Source organism: Phocoena sinus, chromosome 11, assembly GCF_008692025.1.
Source record: "Phocoena sinus isolate mPhoSin1 chromosome 11, mPhoSin1.pri, whole genome shotgun sequence".
Taxonomy (NCBI): Eukaryota; Metazoa; Chordata; class Mammalia; order Artiodactyla; family Phocoenidae; genus Phocoena; species Phocoena sinus.
The window spans coordinates 80,822,862-80,833,270 of NC_045773.1; positions in this window are offsets into that span (position 1 = coordinate 80,822,862).

Genomic DNA, 10,409 nt, shown 5'->3' on the forward strand with positions numbered 1-10,409 from the left:
GTGCAAACAAAACCACAATGAGATATCACCTCACACTGTCAGAATGGCTATCATCAATAAGACAACAAACAATAAATTTTATTGGTGCAGATGTGGAGAAAAGGTAACCCTCGTGCACCGTTGGTAGGAATGTAAATTGGTACAGCTACTGTGGAAAACAGTGTAGAGGTTCCTAAAGAAACTAAAAATAGAACAACTATATGATCCAGCAATTCCACGCCTGGGTATATATCTGAAGAAAACAAAAACACTAATTTGAAAAGATATATGTGCCCCAATGTTCATAGCAGCATTATTTATAATAACCAAGATATGGAAGTAATCTAGGTATCCATCAACAGCTGAACGGATAAAGAAGATGTGATGTATATCTACAATGGAATATTATTCAGCCATAAAAAGAATGAAAGTTTGCCATTTGCAACAACATGGATGGACCTGGAGGGTACTATGCTTAATGAAATAAACCAGACAGGGCTTCTCTGGTGGCGCAGTGGTTGAGAGTCCGCCTGCCGATGCAGGGGACACGGGTTCGTGCCCTGGTCTGGGAAGATCCCACATGCCGTGGAGCGGCTGGGCCCGTGAGCCATGGCCGTTGAGCCTGCGCGTCCGGAGCCTGTGCTCTGCAACGGGAGAGGCCACAACAGTGAGAGGCCTGCAAACCACAAAATAAATAAATAAATAAATAAACCAGACAAAGAAAGACAAATACTGTTTTTTTTAACTTATATGTGGAATCTGAAAAATAAAACAAACAAATGACTATAACAACAGAAAACAGAAAGAGACTCATAGATACAGAGAACAAACTAGTGGTTACCAGTGGGGAGAGGAGTAGAGGGAGGGGCAAGATAGGGGCACGGGATAAAGAGGTACAAACTACTAGGTATAAAATAAATAATATAGGGACTTCCCTGGTGGTCCAGTGGTTAAGACTCCGTGCTCCCTATGCAGGGGGCAGAAGTTCGATCCCTGGTGGGGGAAATAAGATCCCAGGTACCATGCGGCAAGGGCTAAAAAAAAGGAGTATATAAGAATGTACTGTACAGCACAGGGAATATAGCCAATATTTTATAACAACTTTAAATGGAATATATTCTATAAAATATTGAATCACTATGTTTTACACCTGCAACTAATATAATATTATAAGTCAACTATACTTCAATAAAAAAAATTAGAGGAAAACAGTGAGGGGCTAAGGAGTAGAGAAGGACAATTTATTCTCGGAGCCTATTTTGGGAAGAGAAGGAGTGAGTTTAAAGGGAGAAATTTCTGGAAAAGGAGCCAATGATAACAGGAGTTATGTCTAACTAGCAATGTGTTCTAAAAAATCTACAGTTTTCTTTTCTTTTCTTTTTTTTAGGGAGAGAGGTATTACCTTTAGTCCTCTAAGATAGGCACTATTTCCTCATTTTATACATGAGAAAAGTAAAGCTCAGAGACTTAAAACCAAGGCATTATATCTCATAAGAATCACCAATGAGGTGCTTGTTAAAAATAGATTATTGGGTCCCACCCAAACCTCCTGAGTCAGGCTCTAGAGAGGAAAGGCCTAGGAAACAAACAGCCCAGGTGATTCTTAGGCTCTGGCAAGCTTGAGAAGCACTGTCCTCACACCTCCTACCTCTCTATTCCCCTGCTAGATAGAAGGGAATAACCAGGGGGTCAAAGGGAGGCCAAGGAAGAAGCTTTGAAGAAGAAAAGGGATGGCCCCGTTAGGGCAGCACAGCCCATAGATGAGTGTGCAGGGTGTGTGTGTGCATTGTGGATTAGCCCACCATTCTCTGAGTAAGAGTCAGAGGTCATCTCTGAAATAAAGGGGTGCAGTAGAGTGCAGACGGTTTGAGGCCAGGGTAAGGCTTTAATGCCACTGGTGTATGGAGCAGAAGGGGTCGTGAGTCTTCCCTTGAGAGTGAACAGTCTCAGGAAGACACTGGGACGTGGAACAGCAGCAGGAGTAGAGATGCTCAAACATTCCTGGTCCCAGAGTGAAGGCAGGGAGTGGTGGGAGATGAGGGTGAAGTAAGCCTTTGAGGGGCCTTGTTTAGTCTGCTAAGGAGCTTGGAAGTCATCCTGACAATGAAAGGGAATCCTTGAAGGAGCAGCAGAGAGCTATGCAGTCAGACACATATTTCCAGATTGATTACCCTGATTATATCAAGGAAGATGGATTTTAAATGGTTAAGACGGGAGGGAAGGAGGCCAATTGGAAAGACTCTGGCTATAAACCAAACAAGCAATGCTATGGGTTGGTTTGATGAGGATAGAAAGGAATGTCCAGATTTGAGGAATGAGAAGTTAAAAATGGGCAGAGCTTGGTAATGGTTTGAAACTGGAAGGTGTTGAGGTAGGCAGCAGTCCAGTATAAGCGCCCATGTAAAGCACACCTGCCTATTGTTTGGGAATAGCCAGTTCTGCTATAGAAGACAAGAAGACAAATGGGACAGATGGAATTTATAAAGGTAAGCACATTGGAAATCTGTGAGACACGTTAGACGTCCATAAGTATGTATCAATAGAACACATATTTGTGTGAACTGAGGTAGAAAGAGAGGGAGGGGGACTTCCCTGGAGGTCTAGTGGTGAAGACTGTGCTTCCAGTGCAGGGGCTGTGGGTTCAGTCGCTGGGGAACTAAGATCCCACATGCCATGGGGCCAAAAAAAGAAAGAAAAAGAGGGCTTCCCTGGTGGTGTGGTGGTTAAGAATCTGCCTGCCAATGCAGGGGACACAGGTTCAAGCCCTGGTCCAGGAAGATCCCACATGCCACAGAGCATCTGAGGCTATCAGTATGCATAACCCAGAATTTAGGCTGCAAGAGCCTTCCACCCAATAGGAACCTGATCTTAAATGTGTTAACCTCCCCTCATCACTTTCCCTTGCTCCTCATGGTGTGTTTTACCTTTATTTAATAAACCACGTGGTTCAAGCATCTTAGTTTGGTCTGTGAGCCTTTTTGTTCCACGACCTCTGGATAGCTTCATGGTACTGTACCAGGAGGCCACTGTGACATAAGTTAATTTCCCACACTTCAACCCAGTTCTGACTTAAGCAAGCAGGTAGGTCGGATGGTGATGCCACCTACCTACCAGGAATGTAGGATGAGGGCCAGATTATTCCCTGGTGGGGGCTAAGAGGATATCCTTAGTTTAGATATGTTGAATTTAAGGTGATGTAGGACATTCTGTCAAGACGGCCAATAGGTGGTTGGGTACACTGGTGTGAAGTGCAAGGATTTGGACAGTGGAGTCATTACTATCTAAAACTATGAGCCTGGATGAGATCCTGCAGGGCAGCAAGAGTTTCCCTTCCCATTGTTCACTCCCCATGCCCCTTACTCACTCTTTTGCTGTCCTAATGATAGTCCTACTTCCTCACCTTCTTACAGGTGGAATCATCTCCCCAAAAAAGTGCCCACTAGAGATAGCCCATTCCCACCATTTCTTTTCCCCTCAGCAACCTATTCTCTGCACTACAGCTTCATCACTGCTTCCCAGCCTAGCCCTGAGCAAGCCCATTATGAATTCTCAAGCTCTTGGATGACCAGTCTTTCTAATGGTGCTGCAAGGAGGGCAGGTGGGCAGAGTTCCAGGCATCCTGGTCTGAAGCCAGGGACCTAAGGGTTTGGGAAAAGCTGATTCTCAAAATGAAGGCCAAAGCCCGGTACCCTGTTATCAACTAAGAAGCATCGTGGAGCAGAAGAGTCAGAGCCAAGGTGATGGGGAGTGAAGGGAAGAGCTCAAAGCAGTCCTAAAGATATGGAGTTGTTCATTCATTATCGTTAAACTAATATTTATTAAACTCGAAGCCAGGCACCCTGCTGAGCACTCTGGATACAGCACCCTTCACTGATGCTGCCTCCTCCTGGGGGGTTTCATCCCTGACTCCAGACCCTAGTGTGTACCTGATGGTGCCCAAAAGATTGGATATTGAGTATTGGGTATTGGAAAGGGTAGAACTTAAGTATAAGACTCCTACCTTTCTCCAGTCAGGGAACAGGGCTAGAGAGTTCTCCATTGTCTCAAGAACCCCACGACTTCCCTTCAGGTGAAAAAAAAAAATTGTATCCAACTTTTTCAAATCCAGGGTCTGGGAAATAAATGGCCTTTCTGACATAGCCACCTCCCCATCTCCACCAGTATTTATAGGAACCCTGGAAACTGGGTCAGGGTCCCAAGAGAAGTATATTTCTAACCTACATCATTTTTTTTTTTTTTTCATCTAGCAATATCTGAGGGTCTAGTAAATGCTGTTCATGGTGCTTTACCAATAATAAACATTACAATAGCAGCTACTGGGACTTCCCTGGTGGTCCAATGGCTAAGACTCGGAGCTCCCAATGCAGGGGGCCCAGGTTCGATCCCTCATCAGGGAGCTTGATCCCACATGCCACAAGTAAAAGACCCTGCATGCCACAACTAAAAAAGATCTGCATGCCACAATGAAGATAGAATATGCTGAGTGCCACAACTAAGACCCAGCGTGGCCAAATAAGTAAATAAATATTAAAAAAATAAATAGCTACTAGTTCTTGAATTTCTTGAATTCTTATTGGCAGGTATGACATTAACACTGGCATGCATTATATCATTTGATCACTATTGTTATCTCCATCTCCCAGATGAGGAAATTGAGGCTTAGAGAGGTCCAGTTACATTTGCTATGGACAATATATCTAATAGTGGCATTTAGATCTGGGATTTAAACATGTTGCTGTGTAAGGCATACGGTTAATATGGTTAATAATATGGTAGTAACTTTTTTTTGCATAGTTTTTTTTTTTTTTTTGCAGTACGCGGGCCTCTCACTGTTGTGGCCTCTCCCGTTGCGGAGCACAGGCTCCGGACGCGCAGGCCCAGCGACCATGGCTCACGGGCCCAGCCGCTCCGCGGCATGTGGGATCTTCCCGGACTGGGTCACGAACCCGTGTCCCCTGCATCGGCAAGCGGACTCTGAACCACTGTGCCACCAGGGAAGCCCTGGTAGTAACATTTTAAAAAAAATATTTATTTATTTTAGGCTGTGCTGGATCTTAGTTACGGCATGGGGGATCTTCGTTGCGGCATGCGGGCTCATTCATAGCTGTGGCACGTGGACTTCTTAGTTGTGGCATGTGAACTCTTAGTTGTGTCATGCATGTGAGATCTAGTTCCCCGACCAGGGATCGAACCTGGGCCCCCTGCACTGGGAGCGTGGAGTCTTACCCACTGGACCAGCAGGGAAATCCCCAGTAGTAACACTCTTGGAGACAGGTGGATACTACTTTTTGTGATGATCATTTCATAATGTACGCAAATGTCAAATCACCATGTAGTACACTTGAAACTAATATAATACTGTATGTGAACTATACTTCAATTAAAAAAGCTTGGTGAGGCTCCCCTGGTGGTCCAGCGGTTAACACTCTGCGCTTCCACTGCGCGGGTTCTATCCCTGGTCAGGGAAGTCCTGCATGGGCAAGGTGCGGCCAAAAGCAAAGAAACAAACAAAACCCCATGATGCTGGGCACAGGGCATGGGTCCCTGCATTCAGGAGGGCTCAGTGTGGTCAGTACCATGACTGTGGCATGAGCAGGGCATGATGGGAGCAAAGGAGGGAGCCACTTGCCGCAGGGCATGAAGGGTGGGGTGCAGCATGACTTTGGTGGGGATGTGCATGACCCATGACCGGGAAGATATGTCTTGGAGAATGAGTAAAGGTTTATCAGCCGAGGAAGGGAATTCCAGGCATTTTGGGAAGTGGTGGGAGTGGAGGTAGAGAAAACTAATGTTTTCTTCTCCTTTGGAGTTCTGGGACTTCGGCATTTCAGAGTCACACGACTTGCTTGGGAATCAGAGCACCTGGGGACACTGGCAATACAACTCTGATGGCCAGGACTCCCTTCTCAGTATACTTGAGTCTTTCAATTCCAGCAAAAGCAAGCTAGGAGAAAACAGAACTACAGATGGAGAGAAGTGAAAAGAGTAATCCTTCTTGACCAAGAGCTGCCTCCACCATTTCAGGAAATACCTGGAAGCTGGGGTGGGGCCCCAGCCTGCAGCCTATGATAGGAATGATAGGTGGGGACTGAGCAGTGTGGAAGGTGAAGGGGCTGAGGGCATGGCGGGGAGGGATGAGGGAGCAGACCTCTATCGCATTAAATGTGTCCTTTGTGAGCACAGTTTTTTGTTTGTTTGTTTGGCCACACCACGTGGCATGTAAGATCTTCCCAGACCAGGGATCGAACCCGTGCCCCCTGCATTTGAGGTGCGGAGTCTTAACCGCTGTACCAGCGGGGAAGTCCGTGCATTATCTTTGTCCTACATGAGCACAGTTCTGTTGCTAACCAGCCTAGCCACTGGCCTTGCCTTCTCTCACACATATTTGGTCAATCCATTCTCCACTTGGTGTTCAAGTTCTGGCCCAGGGCTTAGCACCCCAGGGTACTCAGGGCGGGGCGTGACCGACAGTCACCATGGAATGTGGTGTGTATGGTGCCTGGGTGGCAGCCCAGGCCCTGTTGTGGAGGATGCATGGCAGTGTGGCAAGACCAGAGGTGGCAAGTCCCCCCTGGTCTAGGAGTCTCTAGGTCTCCTTTGCCACCACTCCTCCCTGTCCCACTGGCCCTCTCAGTGCGTGTGCCTCTCTACAAAGCCCCCTAGAAGAGAGCCCATCCCAACATGCAGGGCCCATGGCTTCTGTCCTCTGGTGTCCAGCTGTCCCTGAAACCTGGGTCTTTGGGACCTCAAGCCATCTGATCCCAGTGGGATGGGACTGCTTAGAGCCAGCAGTCCACTGAGATGCCCTTTGACACAGCAGAGGTTTCCTGTCTGGTGGCATCCCAGTCCAATGCTGGGTCCCTGCAGGACCTCAGATGAGCAGACAGGATAGCCCAGGGAAAGGGTGGGGGAGCCAGGCTCGTCTGTCAGTGCCTCACATGCCCACACCTTTCAGAGCCTCCTGGTTCTAAGCAACACACACCCACCCCTGTCTGGATCTTCTTTGGGCTCCTGGCCTCTGGAGTGGTCACTGTGGGAGCTGTAGGCACCTTCCTCTGGAAGAAGTGGCAGAAGGGCAGGGCAGCAGGTATGCTCAGAATTTTAGAACTGTGTTTCTTTTTCTTTTTTTAGTTGCGGCACGCATGTGGGATCTAGTTCCCCGACCAGGGCTTGAACCCAGGCCCCCTGCATTGGGAGCGCAGAGTCTTACCCATTGGACAACCAGGGAAGTCCCGACAGGTTTTGCTTTCTTTTTCTTTTTCTTTCTTTTTTTTTTTTTTTTAGAATTTTAGAGCTGGAAGCGACCTTAAGGATCATCTGGTTTCCCTCTCTCTGGGAGGCTGAGGTCCAAGAGCAGTGATTTAGAGAAAAGCAACTGAGGAGGGAATATGAAAAATACGAAAAGAAGAAGGAGTAGGTTAGGATTTCCGTTTCCTCTCTAGCCTTTGTACACACACACACACAAAGTTTTACTTCCTGAAGTATGTTTCTTATAAGTTCCCAAACACCAAAACCAAATCAAAACTGGCCTCCCAAACTCATCAAACAAATCTTGATCAAACTCGAGGGGAAACTCTGCTAGATTTCCCAGGAAGGCTGCTGGGAGATGGGGGTGCAGGGAGGGAAAGCCTGTGCCAGCATCTCACTGAGTCCCTCCTCTCCCACCCCTCCAACCCCAATTTCTCTTCACAGGCGTGCAGAGAGAGATTGCTAGTCCCATGACAACTAAATGGCGAGGATAGAGAGGAGGGTGTATGGGAGAGGGGCAGGACTTTTATGTCTGAGCTGGAAGGAAATTTAGGACTCATTTGGTCCAATTCCTCTTTATTAGATGAGGAAACCAAGGCACAGAAAGCGAGGCGCCGTCCTCTGGGGTGTCAGAGCCAGGGCCCAGGACCCTGGTCTGCAGACCCTTGGTTTATTCCTGACCTCTTCTCCTGGCTTGCCCTCCCTCTTGCTTTCACCTCTCTATCCCCCTACAGACTACAAGCAGAGAGCTGACTCCTAGATTTGAGGTAACAGTACCTGGATTTGGGAAAAGAAGATTTCAGTTTGCAGACCTCGCAGGGGAGATCATAGGGTCAGTTGTTGAGAAGAAGCGGTGTGGTTTACGGGGAGCAGTGGAAAATGTGTAAATTGAGATTAAGGGAGATATTCTCCCAAAGTGGGCAAAGCCTGAATCCTTCTCTCCTCAGCCTTGCATTCTTTCCCTTTCTTCTGCCTTCAGATTGACAACAGCCAGAAGCCAAAATAAGGGGTTTGCTACCCTGGTCTAGAGCAAGTCTCCGTTGGTTCCCATGAGCCATTTCAGCTGGTTTTCCCAACAGAACAGCGAGGGGATGGCTGGGCCGACAGCAGCAAGGCCACTATCGCACCTCCTAGCAACCATGCCAGGCCAGCCACACCTGGCAGGGAGTGGTGGTCCTCACCTGCCCTCCCTGGGTCATGCTCTACAACCAGATACTTGCGTTTGTCTTTATGTAGGACCTATAATAAAGGTGTATGTGGAGAGTTTGTGAGACCAGTCCTAAATTGGTTTCGGGGACTTGAAGCTGTTTAGTGACTCCCTAAGACCCAGGAGAGTGGAGGAGCCAGGTCTGATGACTTAACCCCACTTCCAGTCTCCTCTGGGCCTGCACAGAGCTGGCCTGGGCAGGGGCTGGCTAGGACTGCAGACAAACTTAACTTTCCATTAAGGTTCTGGGTCAGGCTCCAGGCAACACCTGACTGATCTGGCTCAGATCTCTGGCTACAAGCCAGCCAGGCAGCTGGGCACCCTCCCCTCCTCTGTCTCTCCCTCTGGAATGGGACTCTTGCCCAGGCCAGAAACATACCACCTAGAGCAACTATTGATTGAAATCTAAAAAACAGAGGATGCTGTTGAGTGGAGGGAAAAGGGAAGGTGTTTTAGGGGCCGCTGGGAAGACAGGGGTACAGGGGCTCTCTGGACCACATGGGGGAAGGGGTTTCTGGGAGCCTAGAGGGCGGCGAGCCAAGAAGCACTGCTGTAAGAGATTTCCCAGTTCCGCCCATCCCCCTCCTCCGGGAGGCCGTCTTCTTGGCAGACAGCAGATAGATGCATGACAAAGGGGCTGTGATGGCTCTGTCCTGAGGGTTGGGGAGATGGCTGGGGAGGGGCCCCTCCTGGTCCAAAGCACACCTCTCCACCCCCACCGGGCCCCTTAATCTATCTGCCTTTTGGGCAGTTAGTGGTTTAGCGGTGAATACAGCTCCAGTTTCGCTGCCCTGTAGATCTTCCAACAGACCTATGGGAAGTATTGAAATGCATGCATACAATTAGTTGCCCAAAAAGTACTTAGCGATGGGCTGGAGCAGGGGCTGTGTGATATAGATTCAGAGGAAAAAAAAAAAACAAAACCCAAAAAAACAGGCTCAAAGGACTCCCAGATACCACCAAGTTGAAGATGGCTGGCCACAGTCAAGAGGACCCCCAGCAGGACCCCCAAGCCCCTGAGAAGGCAGATGCTGAGCAAACAACCTCAGACGGGCTGAGATGAAGAGATGTCTAAGTCGGCAGAGGTCCATGTCCCAGGTTCAGGATTCTGGCCTTCCAAGCTGTAGGGAGCTCTGGCCTACAGCCTTTCCCAGTTCACCTCAGGGCCTTCATTTAGGGCAAGTTTGGGGAGCAGACAGACAAACCTCATCCCAAGCAGACAGGCAGTCTGAAAGCTATTCTCTTGCAAACAGAATCAAGCACTATGCCTGCAGTGTGAGCCTTCAGGACAGGCCCAGAAAAACAGACCCTGTGGGAGAGCTCAGGGCAGGCTTCCTGCGCACCCCCCCAAACCGCTCTCCACCCTCTCCTCATCTTTTCACCAGCCCCCCTACACAAAGGCCTGGGGGGCTGGGGGAGGGGTAGATGATGAGGCTGGACGCCTGAGTCCTCTAGAGGGGGACAGGAGACCTAGGTCCCAGTGGGGGTCCCTGTCTGAGGCTCAGTCTTTGAGGGGATGGGGGGGGTTATTGCTGGAGCTCTTTAGCTGCTCTGAGGGGGATTCCGTGTGAGGGGATTGGGGCTGGGGGGTTGTGGGGCAGGAAGCTGTCCCCAGGGGAGCCATCCAGGCCCATTCAAGGGTTGAGCACTTGTTTAGGGTTAGAGTTGCCCCCTCTGGGGAACCAGGATTGTCCAGCCAAGGCCATTGTCCGGCCCCCTTCCCCCCGTCCCTCCCAAGCCTCTTTGAACCTGAAGTCAGATATTTTTTTCTTCCCCCCTCCCTCCTGGGCTTTCCCCACCCAGGGCCTAGGGCCGGAGGCCTGGGCTGGGAGGTGGGGGAGGGAGAACAGTCAACTACGGACTAGATAATGTGGGTCTCTGAAGAGGGGGGCATGGAACTTGCTGTGCGTGACCCACAGTGGGGCACCCATGAGGGGGCGTCCGATTCTTCTGTCTGGACAAAGGTTGGGAGACT